Here is a 14,162-nt window from a genome sequence, read left to right as displayed (position 1 = left end):
TGAAAAGTTGTGTATAAATCAATTATACATTAAAAGCACCAGGGGAAATTACTTTTTATGGATGAACTATTATGAATAATTCTATAAAGCACATAACCACCTCTAGCTTATCCTTCAAGTATATCAGAATTTTCATACATCATATTCTCATAAGATTTGTTTAAAGGCAAGATCTGCAGCAGAAATAAAGACTAACCATTTATACTTAGCTCCTTTTAACTATAGTGTGTTCAACTTTTCATAAATATTATGTTTTATGATGCCTTCCTAAGAGAAATAGTTTCCTAATTTTGTAGTTCATATTAGAGTAATAAAATTTTCTAGCATTTTCTAACATTACAATAAATCAATGATGACTGCCTTTCAGCAAACCTAAAGGGAGAATAAACCTGTAGAGTAAAAAAATTGGTATTTACTTACAGTGAATACTATGCAGATAAACTCAGAAAATATCACCAAGCATTGTACAGCCATACGTCTCAATGATGGGGAGAAATATTCAACCTTGAAGAAAATGAACAGATTGCTTTATATGCTTCTATCTGTAGTATTAGAAAAATTGTGTGTATATGAATTATGATTTTAAAAGAAACGCTTTTTAAAAACTAACATTCAAAAGTGAAATGAAATCCAATAACATCTTTCCTTTGTGAATTAAATTCTCTTCTAATTCTAAAATTCTTTGACATAAATTTGTGTCTTGCTTAGGATTTAACATTGTTAATTATAATAATCCTAATGAATAATTCTAATCTCACATTAACAAGAAGTAGAAAACTTACTAAAGAGGAAAATAAAAATAAATATTGTTTTCCAGATTACTGTTCATCTGTTGGGGGCTATTGTTTTTTCATTTGTGAACATCAATTCCCATCTTTTTGGCACTTGATATATACATAAAATTTTATGTATATACATAAAATACATAATAACGACTTCACTTTTGAAAATAAATCCTTAAACTTGGACGGCATTATGCTAAGTGAAATAAGTCAGATGGAGAAAGACACATACTGTATGATATCACTTATACTTTGAATATAAAACATACAATAAAGTAGTGAATGAAACAAAAAAGAAGCAGACTCACAGATACAGAGAACAAACTAGTGGTTACCAATGGGGAGAGGGAAGGGAGGAAGGGCAAGACAGAAGTAGGGGATTAAGAGGTACAAATTATCAGGTATGAAATAAGCTACAAGGATATATTGTACAACACGAGGAATACAGCCAATATTTTATAATAACTCTAAATAGAGTATAACCTTGAAAAATTCTGAATCACTATATTGTATACCTGTAAATTGTGTAATATTTTATATCAATTATACTTCAATTAAATAAAAAAGAAGTCCTTAAATACGCTGGTGTTTCTATTTTCTATTGAGTTTCTATGCAACTGTTACTTCCTAGCTCTCTATGACATAGGCAGGAAAAGGAGATACTACCCCTTTTCCCAGGCAGAGTCACCTCTGATGTCCCTACAGTCTAAAGACTGAAATTGGAGTGGGGGGTGAGTAGGGAAGCAACTTGAAGTCACCGTCCAGGGATGCAGGCTCCTCTTAGAGGAGACTTCCAGCTCAGTCAGCTTGTTGGAGACGCCCCGAAGAAGGAAATTAGAGCCAATAGAGGTAATGGTTACATGGCATTCGCTTCCACTTCTAGACTTGAAGCTTCTAGAGGCCAGGTTGTACAGCTCTCTGTACAGCTCCAGTGCCATTGTATCAAAGCACTTTAAGCAAATAGTTAGAAAATGGTGGTGGTTAATTGATACAGGCACATAAAAGAGCCAATTCACCTCCCCTCCCCTACCCCCTGCCCCCTCAGTGGGAGATAGCTACTCTCTTCAATGCAGTGGCAAAACCCAACTCTTCCTATTTCTCCAGGGCCTTGCTCATCCTGAGTACTCTAAATATTTTTTGAATGTATAAACTAATCTCAAAGTAGAACTTTAAAATAAAAATTTTTTTTCAAAGTAGAACTTTTCATTCAGGGCTCTGGCATGTGTTTTGACATGTACTGGATAAAACATAGGATAATGGGGTCTTGTATTGCTGCCATGGAATGAATAGCAGCCCCTTTCAGATTCTGAGTTGTGCCTATGCTAGATAGAATTTTACTCCATACAACCTCATACGAGGGGCTACTTCTCAGCCATATTTTCTTCTTGGATGTGTCTTTTCCCCACCATTGGTGGGCCCTAATTCTACCATTTATACGGACAAGAGTAGAAAGTTAAGACCTCACAGTATCATTATAGGGCCTTCCACCATCTGATGTCTTACAAGCCTTGTTTCCGTGGAAGGAGTTAGTGGGCAAATGACTTAGCCAGGCAAAATCAGTGCCTTTCTTATATGGATGGACCCACTGGTGAAACTAAAGAAATTCTCAAAGATAACATGATACTTTACTTATAATGGCAGTTCAAGATGAAGATAATTCCTGTGAATTTAATTATACCTGGGTAGGTAGTTTAATGAAAGCTTGAAAGCAACACACAAGAAAATTGTGAGCAATAGGATAAAATTTTTGAAAGCTAAACAAAACAAACAAACACAAAAGCTTCCTATTCAAGGCCTGAATGCTCTGTATATTATCACTAACAGTATTTCTATTTGGCAGAAACCATTAACCCACTTATGTTATTTGCCACGTTGATTCAAGCCAGAATTCTTGGATGTAATATAATATGATGGAATTTGGTCCTTTCTTCTAGCCATTCTCTGCTCCTTTGCTGGTTTATAACAAAGCTAAAACTATCACAGTGTCTCCCAAACATAACTGAGAGAAGCTTAAACTTGTCCCTTTTTATTAAAATACTAGAGATTTCACTGCCAGAGTAGACACTCTGATTACTCATTCACTTTATATGTTATTGGGTGTTTCTGAATTTGTAATGAGCACAAATGACCATTTTGATTGAGAGGAATTAGGCTCACAATAAAGCAAAACCTGCCCTCTTGTGTTGTATTAGAAAATTGCATGAGTTTGGTAAAGTTCTTATAGTTATTTTCCTATACCGTGGTTAATTGCCTGGGGTCAGAGAAAAAAACAAATGCTAGAAGATTTGCCATCAACTAAAAAATCAGAACAGATAAAGCACAATATTTAGAAGGAAATGATTTCCTGTGCAGGCAAGGTAATCATATAATTAAAGCTCTTAGACTTTCCTTTCCAATGTACTTTGAAATGTTAAATGTTCCCCTGCAAGCCATAAAAATCTGGGTGAACATTTCAGGCCACTGGGAAAAACTCTTTTATGCTTGTCATATACGCAGAGGGTATAATTTAATCAAATATTATTTATATGATCATACTGCAGCTGGAGATAGGGACTATTTCTTTTTCAACTAAAAACAGTTATTGAGGGCTTCCCTGGTGGCACAGTGGTTAACAATCCGCCTGCCAATGCAGGGGACACAGGTTCAAGCTCTGGTCTGGGAAGATCCCACATGCTGCAGAGCAACTAAGCCCACATGCCACAACTACTGAGCCTGCGCTCTAGAGCCCACGAGCCACAACTACTGAGCCCACGTGCAGCAACTATTAAAGTCCGCGTGCCTAGAGCCCGTGCTCTGCAGCAAGAGAAGCCACAGCAATAGCCCCCACTAGCCACAACTAGAGAAAGCCTGTGTGCAACAGTGAAGACCCAATGCAGCCAAAAATAACAAATAAATAAATAAATAAATAAAATTAAAAAAAACTGTTACTGAGAAGGTGGTAAATTTCGGTAAAGTTTTTAGGAAAAATACTGGATCAGTGAATTGAAACCAGATATAAATATCTGAATTTGGGTGTGGGTGTGAGCAGTGTCAGAAAATGTCCTTTACTGTGGAAAATTCACTTTTCAAGACTAGACTATTGGCATGGTGGTACCAAAAGCAAATGTTTACTTGGGTGCCCACAGTGGCTTATCTTATATTAGGTGATTGAAAAGATAAAGAATCTCAAATAATAAAGAAAACATGGTCTCTATCTAGTTTTTGTGAAGCTTTTTCTTCTAGTATGCACACCCAGGTAAAGATTAGAGGGGGGAAACAGGCAAGGCATTTGTTTGCTTATTCTGAGAAGTTTTGTTTAAGTGAAAAAATTGGGGCTTAAATTTTCCAGCTGGCTCTATCTGTTATTCTCTTTCTCTGGTGGTTCTTTCTGAATGGGGATTCCAGACATGGTGACAGTAGCTGTTTTTATGGTGAGTAGGAAAAAGGAAAAAAAAAAAATCCTCAAAGCAGAAATGGGGAGGTCAGATTCAAGACACTTAGAATGCTGCAGTCTTCCCCGGAGGAGAATCGTTCATTTACTCTCTATTGATACATATGTTATTATGTGGCACACTTTGCTGAAAACTTAATTTCCAAAGCAGCAAATTTATTATTTATATTTCTACTTAAAGTCTCATTTCTAATATTTCTGCTTCTTTAAAAAAGCAAGTTTTGGGGACTTGCATGTGGTTCCCCATAGTTGTACGTCCCAAATCACGATTCTTTGCTATTTGAATAAACCTTGCTTTCCTGGTTTAAAAAAAAGGGGGAGGGGAGTTTTGTCTTGACTATTGCTACTAATCAGCTTTTTCCTTCTTAAAAGAATATTTGTGTTTCAAAAATCTTGCATTACACATCAAGGAGTGATGCTCAGCTAAGCCACACATGTGTTGATGCTTTGTCTCACAAGTAACTCAAGCGACTGATCAGCCTTGAAAACAGAAATGCAATCTCAGTCACGATCCGAGCAGTACTGTACCACTTTCTCCTCTTCATTTGTGGCCAACACATAACTTCCAACCTTTTCAGCTCTGAAACTCTGATTTGAGCTGCACATTTTCTTTGCCTTTCAGGCATTTTACAATTCTGAGGCTTGTTAACATTTTATAGACTCAAGGTCGTTTTTCTTCCTTTCTGTGCATTTCTCTTTGCAGCCAGGTGCTCTTATCAAGATGCGGGTGTCTTTGTGTTTTTAACACTTTTCTTTGAGACAGTCCCAACTCTTTGATCCTGTGCTGACTCAGAATCGTTTGCTGTCAGCCGTCCCAAGCGGAGATCTGGTGCGTCCTGGTGCTGCTGTCTTCCAGCGCCTGACAGCCTCGTCGGGCCTCTCCGACAGTCAAAGAGCCCTTCCAACCCAGTGACATGCAAATTTGCTCCTTTTCTTTTGCAGTTTGTCACAGCCCACATTTTCCAGCTTAGCTGCACAAAGGCGGGCAGGATAAAATCGTTCTGGGGTTGATGCTGGCCGTAATGTACGTGAATCCATTGTTTTTAAACAACAGCTACTCAGAACATCAAATTACTGGGAATTCACCTTGCAGCTAGGTGGCAGGAAACTACCTGCTTTTCTGCTTGCTGGAGAGAGGATGCCACCGAGTGGCTTTTATCACAGGGCAATCTGCTCACCTGTGTTGAAGCTGTCAGAGGATTAGAACTCCATGCGCTCTGGAAGTTTTGCTGAGACTTCTGGGTATGTACCTAAGTACACAGAGTCACAGGAGAACAGGAAAACTCTGCAGCTCATTTCCTGTTTATATCTGTCAGCTTACCCCCACTAGAACTTATTCCCTTCCTCTGTATACTAAAAAGGTCATGAAAAAAATATGTTACTTAAAAAGCCCACTATTTTTTCCCCTATTCAAACCACCAGAAAGTGATTTGACCTCAATTATCTCCCTGTGTGAAATCTCTGGCAGTTGAAGATAAGGGTTCTCAGCTCCCATGAATAGCACCATGTTTCCTGAGCCCGGTCACAAGTCAGTGTTCTGTACAATCCGAACATAATTCTCTGTTGACACTTGGCAGGTACCTTTTCTTGCCCTTGGCACTGGTTCAGTGGTTAGGGAGGGCTCCCAAGGGCTATTTTCAATGGCAAAAGGGCACTCTGGGGATGAAACACGAACTGACCTTGGCTGGCATGGAAGTGAAACACATGAAGAAAGCTACTTTTTTAAAAATTAATTTTTGTGACAAAACATATATAACATAAAATTTTCCATTTTAACCATTTTTAAGTGTACAATACAGTGGCATTAAATACACTCACAATGTTGTACTACCATCACCCCCATCTGTTTCCAGAGTTTTTCATGATCTCAATCAGCCACTCTGTACCCACTGAACAATAACTCCCCAATCCTTCCTTTCCCTAACCCCTGGAAAATTTAACAAGACTTTGGGAAGCCTCCACCGTCTCTCTCCTGATACCCTCAGCTCTGTGATTTTGGTGGAAACCGAATGGTCTTAAACCAATTGCTCTTTTCCATAACCTTGGCTGCAGTGTTTCAGCCGTGAATGCAAAACTGATAGCCGAAACATCAGAAAGGGACTTTTACTGAGGATTCTAGGAAATAAGGCCAAAGGTCATGGTCTCATCCCTGAGTTGATATGGTGGGAAGATGTGAGGTCTGTAATCACAGCAGCCATTTTGTCTCCTTGAGGGAGTGTTTGAAGCAGTCAGGGAGTACCCCACTTTTTTCTTAATTTAGGCCAGTTTAAATTGGTTTTTCTCTTACAATATGAAAAATCCTGACTGATAAACTGATCTTCAGGGAATTTAAAATTAAAGTGAGGAAATAGAGGAGTTCATTTATTTAATATTTATTTCCAGATACCATAATCCATGCCTTCAGTTGAGTAAAAAGAAATTCTTCTTTGTTCTTTCAAGATTGCAAGAGAAACATATCAACGCCTAAGGAAGGGCTCCTCTGAGTGTAAAGGGACAGTAGAGTGCAGTCATTCAGTATGTGGCATTTAAATTCCAGGTCAGTCACTTATTCGTCACCTAACCTTTTTTGACCTTTTAATTTTTAACTGCTCTGAGCTTTAGTTTCCTTGTCTGTGAAAGGATATTAATAATTTTCCTCCTGCTCTGTACACACATAGGTTGTTTTAAGAATGAACTGAGTTCATATATTTAACTTCTAGAGAATACTGCCTATTTATTAGACTAGGGGCTCAAACAACAGAACTTAATTTTTTCACACTTCTGGAGGCTAGAAGTCCAAGATCAAGGTGCTGGCAGGGGTGCAGACAACCACCATCTTGCTGTCTCTTCACGTGGTCTTTCCTCTGTGTACTTGTACCCGTGGTGTCCCTTAGTGTGTCCAAATTTCCTCTTCTTATAAGAACACCAATCAGATTAGATTGGGGCCCACCCTACTGGCCGCATTTTAACTTACCCCTTTAAAGAGCTTGTCTCCAAATATGATTACATTCTGAGGTTCTGGTGGTTGAAATTTCAACATATGAATTTGGGGGGATATAATTCAGTCTATAACAGCCTGGAACGAAGATATCACTCAATAAATGTTGATATTATTTGTCAAATCCCTTTGGAATGCCTGGTGTGTGAAAGCAATGCTACAGGTTTCAATTTCATCAATCAAGACAGGAAACCATGGCTCCAAACTCAAAAGAAGGCTCTGCAGAGTAAGCAAAGATAGCTGAAAAACTAAGCAGGGCTCTGCGGAAGGATCGCTGCTCTTATATTCATGATGGAAGGAGCTGTGCGATCTCCTGATGCTCAGGTGAGGGGTGGGAGTGTCACTGAGCCACAGATGGTTTCCATTGGCATGAAGACCTCTCACCCCTGGAGAGGAAGAAAGGGAAGGAGGGAGGGACACAGAGAGAGGGGCACTTCAAGCAGAGCTAGCCATCCTGTTAAGCCCCAGAGGACATCACTGCCTTTTTCACTTGGTGGAGAAAGAACCAGACTGTAAATGGGGTGTATTTCACACCCCATTTAAATGTGAGTGAACTTTAATCAATTGACATGGTGTTTCTGCTTCATTACCGATTTCATTTTTTCTGCTCCTGAAGCCAGAGAAAATGTTCCCAGCTACCAGTTCTTTCTAAGAGATGAAGAACTTTAAGAATGGACTCAGGTTAGATTTCCCACAGATATTCTTTGGATCCTGCCCTTTCCTTGGTTTTCATCCCTTGGTTTGGCTTTGAAGTGAGAGAGAATCAGAGTCAGGAGGGAAAGGGCTGACTCCCCGCCTTAGGCTGGAGGGTGAGCTATTTCCTGCCTCACAGGGAGGAGAAATGAAGAGATTCCCTGCCTGCTCAGCCCCATGAGCCCCACCCCATTGCTTAACGCTTGCCTGGATCCTTGAAGGTTTAAATTTGTCATTTTAACCTTCCAGAGGTCACTTTTTCGTCTTTGCATATTTTGTTTGTTTTTCACATATTTGGCCATTGTAGAACATATTCTTCCAAAAATTATGCATTGATACTCTTAGCCAGCCTTACAAATTGCACTTTGGATTTGCATAGATCAGCGAACCAATGAAAATTGTGAGCTGCTCCACCCTAGGGGTTGCCTGCCAGGCTACAGCTCAATTCAAGAATTGTTAGGTTTTTCTCCCTGCAGTACTTGCGCGCTTTTCTGAGTATTTAATTTCATGTTTACTCCTTAATATTTTAGAAAAGTGTGTAAAAAAATGAAGCAAAAGAAAGATTAATGCTAATGATAAGTTTCACAAGTTTAGTACATTGGGGACAAAGATGGAAATCTAGTGAGGGTTGATGTAGCCTCGATGGAATGTAAGCTGGTCATCTATGGGTTTAATTGTGAAGGAAAAGAACAGAAAGAAAAATATAAATTCTGAAAAATACATCATTAAGATTGTGTGGAAATGGTGAGGTGTAATTAAAAATTTGAGAATGTTTTTCACTCTCTGGGAATCTATATCTGTTGTTGGATTTTCAACTTCAACGTCTTTGGATATTGACTATCATTGAATCAGCTGTTGTCAGGTGAATGGCACTTGGCCGAGGCTAATTTTAATGTGCAACCCCAGTCAGACTATTCTTTTTCATTAGCCCATTAACCAGGTCAAAATAATGCCTATTTATGTAAACTTAAACCTAAGCAAGATGAACTCTACATCCCCCAACCCATGACCCCCAACCCTGGAGATTGTATATTTACTGAACAAAATTTAAGGAAACAAAGGCAAATATACTTTGGCCCTTTTATCACTCATCACTGTTGCCAATTCAACTAATAAATAGAAATTTGTATTCTTAATCCTAATTAAAAAGTCCTTTTCCAAAAGTAAGAGGCACGACTGAGGTCACAACCTTGGGGTCCAGATATGACCGTGTTGCTTTTGTTTCAGGTTAAATGACATCTGACCCACTAGCAAGAAATGTGGGATTCCCATCTCAGGGCTTCCCCCTTCTTGAATGACTCAGCACTGCTGGGGCTTATGCAGTCTTCAGTCTGACTTCATCCAGGAGGAAAAAGGCACTGCTAATTCAACAATTATTTTTGTGGTAACTTCTCATGATCCCCCCGGTATGGATTTTGAAAACTGTTTGTAAACAGTCCACAGATTGCCCTTGTCCCCTCCTAGCTAAAGGATCCGTGCACAGTTGTCCACTGCTGTCCCTTTCCCTTTAATACGGGGCCCCCTCAGGCTGCTGAGGTGACCGCAGCTCTTCTGGTGCCACACGCAGGCATCTCCCAGGGTACCGGTTGCCCCAGGAACATGGGGTTTGGCATCTGGCCAGTCTTGTTTCTGAACTCACTGTCCCCTTTCTTTGCAGAGGGAAGGGATTATCTCCCCTCCAAACCTGGCAACTTTTCCTTTGCAAACCTTGGAACTCTGCAATATGACTCTAGAGGTCAGGAAGATGGGGAGGATTAAATTGCAGGAGGGTGGTAAAGAAAGACCATGGGGAGATCCACGGTTGTGGGCCGGGAGACAGGAGACTGAGATCTAGCCCCAAGTTCTCCATTTACTGGCAGAGTGATTTTGGGTAACCAACCTGACCTCTCCGAGGTTCATTTTGCCATTTTGTAAAGTTGGTGGGGGGTGAGGGGGTGTGGATTAAAGGATCTTTAAGACTCCGCTAAACTAAAGAGGAGAAACTATAGGATATAACAGAAAGAACACTGAACTAAGAAACAGAAAGCTGGCTCTAAATTCCCTTTCTAACATTTGCAGGTTCTAGATGTTGGACAAACTATACATGTTCTCTGACCCTCAAGTTTCTTTCACAAAAGGACGATAGTGCCTCCTTCATAGGTTGGTTGCAAGGACTGAGTTAGGTAACACATGTGAAGACACTAAAAGTGGTGCTGGCACATAGGTGTTCAGCAATCATTCAGAGAATCTCAACTAATGAACCTGAAGTTCATGCTTGGTGATTATAAAAAGGACTGGAGGACCGTTTCATTTCCGTGGGATTTTTGCCTTATCTTCAGAAACTTTGGCTGACAAAGGCCAATAAAATGTAAAACGGAGGAAAATTAAAAATATCAAAAGGATAAAATGAAGCAAAAGGAGAGAGGAACTGATAACATCTTTCTGGACATAATTTAATTACAGCGTGGGATACGAAATTTAGCGCGGAGTTTCTTAGCTAAATAAAATCTAGGAATACATTGGCTTTTATAATTAGCAGTCGAACCTTCAAGAAAACATGCATACTCACGTGTTGCGTTTGGTTTGTAACATATAGTTGATTATGCCAGTCCTTACATCATTACAAAGGGAGCACAGATAACCTTGGGCAGTGCCTTCATCTATGGTTTAGTAATTTATTGTGAACTAAAAAACTCAAAGATGGAGTGAAGATTTTTGTTCCTTTGTTTTGTTTTGTTTTGGGGTTCAGAGAGTGGGAAAATAAGATTGGTTTCAAAATAGAATGATAATAAACTGGCATTGCTGTCAGGAATTTGGATAAAAGAATGGACATGGATTGTGTAATGTCAGCGATTTCTGCCAGAGTCAGCTACACTTATATTTTCATTTAGAAGTGTCAGTGCACAATATAAAAATGACCAATACAACGTATGCTGTAGTTTCATTTTTTACAACATTAAATGGTAAATTGAAAAACACCACGACAAGCTGGGAGAGAGATCATGGAAGAAAGGGAAAAGGTTTCTATTTTATACGTGTAACTGCACTTTTTTCCTGCACAAGGCACCCGACATTTTCATTTTGGGATGGGCCTGGTAGATTATGTAGCTCTTTCTGCTGGAGGTACTGACTGAGGTGAAAGAGGGATTCCCTCTACCCTATACATGCATATGGGCAACAGTGGAGTCCCCAGCCTAGCAGAAGTCTGGAAGAAGGCTTCCAAACATTCCTTACGATAGCTCATCTTAGCCTCTCTTATACTTCGGAGCAGAGTTAGAGGCAGGCCACCATATTGATTTTCTCAGCCCTCTGGTTGTGCGAAGGGCCAAAGCTGGCCAGGGCTCTTCCGGGCTCAAGTAGCTACATCTATTGACATCAGAGCAACACATATATGGAGGGGAAGGTTGGGAAACATGGCCTTAATGAGGTCCAGTTGTGGCTGAAATCAAAAGACTTCTTAAAAATCTGTAATCAAGATGCTGAAAGTAGAGACCAAAAACAATACCTCCTTGAAAATGGATTTGATTTACCCTCAAGACCGCTGCAAACATTACCAGTTTTGGTTAGAGCCAGCTGAGTCGGGAAGAACATAAAGGTAAACAATTTTGATTATACAGTTGATTCTTGTTATTCATGGTGGTTATGTTCCATAAAGTCACAGCAAACCCTGAATTAGCAAATACTGAATCATTGCTTCTGGGGGAAATACCGGGTTAGGTTTCTATGACCCTCTGACATTTTCATCAACCCATCTACATACACGTAACTTTGTTTTATGTATGTTTTTGTTTAAAGACTTCTTATTTAATGTAAATTGTCAATTCATTAATATTGAACTCACAACCCAGAACATTACATGCCTGAACGAAGCTTACCTAACACATGCATTTTGTCTGTAAGACACATCATAGACTCCTTGAGTTTAGGAATGCTAGACAGTGGCGGCCATTAAACAGCAAAATCACCAACCAAAAGCACAAAAATGTGAACAGCATGGCACTAAATAGACTGCAAAAAGGACCGTCATTTATAGTAGGGGAGCTGAAATGAGACAGCGGAGCATCATCCTGTTCGACCTCAGCTGGGATGTGTGCATCAAGGGACTCACATATTTCACTTCTCTGTGCATATGCATGTCTGTGGACAACTGTAGAAATGCCTGAGTGTTGATTTGGGGCTTTCAAATAAATTTTAGCAAGTAGACAAATTTGCAAATATGGAATCTTTGAATCACGAGGATTAATGGTGCCGAGGAGGAAGTACAGAAACACCAGTTGGGTACTTAACTCTAGTATTTAATGTAAAGTTTCGAACCAAAAGATTTTGGCCTCTTCCGGGAATAAGACATCAAATGCAAGTGAAAAGATAAACAATACGAAGTGTGTTGGTGGCATGGTGGACTTATTCCATCCAATTCTTACGAGAATGAAAATCACAGATATAATGGCAGAGCAGATAGAGGTTTTTTGGGGTGTGTTGCTAGTGTAGCTATTGTTAACAAGTCATTCCATAAAATTAGGTCACCTAAGGCATGAGTAAGTTTTTCACAGAGGTGAGAAGTGTAAAAGACTGTTCCAGAGTGAATTACTAGTGTTAATCTCAGAGTTGAATAAACATAGCAGGGACAACTACTGGGTCAATGGCCTGAAGAGATAGCAAGTTTGAGTTGCAGTGCTTCTCTGGGGAGCTCCAGATTTGCTGGTAAGGAGTGTGTCAGGGGTTCTGAGTCCTAGTTTCAAACTAGGGACTAGAAAGTAGCTTTAAGGATTTGGGTGCTCACCTTTTTGAAGATTTTAAAGAGGGGCGTTGCCAACTGGTTTTGAAACTGCACAACTCAGATTGGGACTTGAACCCACGGTCCTTTAACTGAGGTTATACACCTGGTCTCAGGACTTAATAAAGCTCAGGTTCTTTATGTCTCATCGAAGAAAGAATTCAGTGAGAGATACAGTGATAGGTTAGAAGTGGATTTATTTAGAGAGACACAGATTCCATAGACAGAATGCAGTCGTCTCAAAAGGTGAGAACGGCCTTGGGAAAAACACACTCCACAGACAGAGCGTGGGCCATCTCAGAAGGCAAGAGGCCCTGAAATATGGGGTGGTTCATTTTTATGGGCTGGGTAATTTCATAGGCTAATGAGGGAAGGATTATTCTAACTATTTCAGGGAAGGGGTGGAGATTTCTAGGAACTGGGAAGAAAAGATTTCTTTATAATAGCAATAAGGCACATTCAGAGGGAAATTAGACACCTAAGGATCAAGAGGTACTTAACACTTTTCCTTTTTTCATGCTTTAGAACTGTGATTAACTCAGCACAGACCACCCTCCACCATTTCTTATTGCTTAATTAAGAAACATTTTAGAATTTTCTCCCTATTAGTTTCAGGCAGATTAGAAGGAAAAAAAATTTTAACAGATGCTAAAGTGTCTTTCCAACGATTTGAAGATTAGGAGAATGCCTTTTATAGAGCTTCCAAAGTGTTCCCTGGCTGCTTCTGCCAGAGTTGAAAAGAATTTAGTGGCTGAGTACTTAATGAAAAGCCAAGAACGCTCTGACAAAGAACTCCTGGGCAACTATTACTCTGGCTCCAAAGAGTTATTGCAAATTAAATTTTATCCTTGTCCTGTATGATCTATATCAGGCAGTAGGTGTAACAACATGACTGAAATATTCTTGTCTTACACTGTTAATAAAAGCACACGTTCACTAATATATGTGTACCAGCAGGAAATGTGAAACGGTGCGCTCCAGTTGGAAAGCTGGATAGTGTATTGGCAACTTGGTAGGCAAAAGACAGGGTAGATACACTTCGAGTTTGGGAACAGGGTATTTACTGTCACCATCTGGTAACACATTCTTTATCTGAACTCAAACCTCTTATGTATTTTAAACACTTATGAGGCATCTTGCTAGGCAACCAAATACAGGATTACTTTTTAAATGTTACCTTGAAACCTTTTCAAGATTGCTTAAGATTGCTTTTGTCTAAAAACACAATGTCACATCTGGCACGATTGCCATCACCATAAAGCAGAAGTTTTTAATAGTATTTATTAAGCACTTTCCAAAGATACATAATCACCAGCATGAGTTGGTGTTAATAGTCATTAGTCAGCTCCAGCATCAATATTTGTGGAAAAGTCAGACTCAGCAAGAAACATGTAATGAATGGAATACAAATACAAAACACAACATCCCTGCAGCCTACTGTTTCCCCTGATGGATGGGAACACTGTATTTCACAGTGGAGCTGCCTGGCGATTTCTGAGCACTGTCTCTCAAATATTTGGCATGAAA

Source organism: Mesoplodon densirostris, chromosome 17 (genome assembly GCF_025265405.1).
Source record: "Mesoplodon densirostris isolate mMesDen1 chromosome 17, mMesDen1 primary haplotype, whole genome shotgun sequence".
Lineage (NCBI taxonomy): Eukaryota > Metazoa > Chordata > Mammalia > Artiodactyla > Ziphiidae > Mesoplodon > Mesoplodon densirostris.
The sequence above is the reverse complement of the archived record's forward strand: the minus strand, read 5'-3'. Positions refer to the sequence as shown.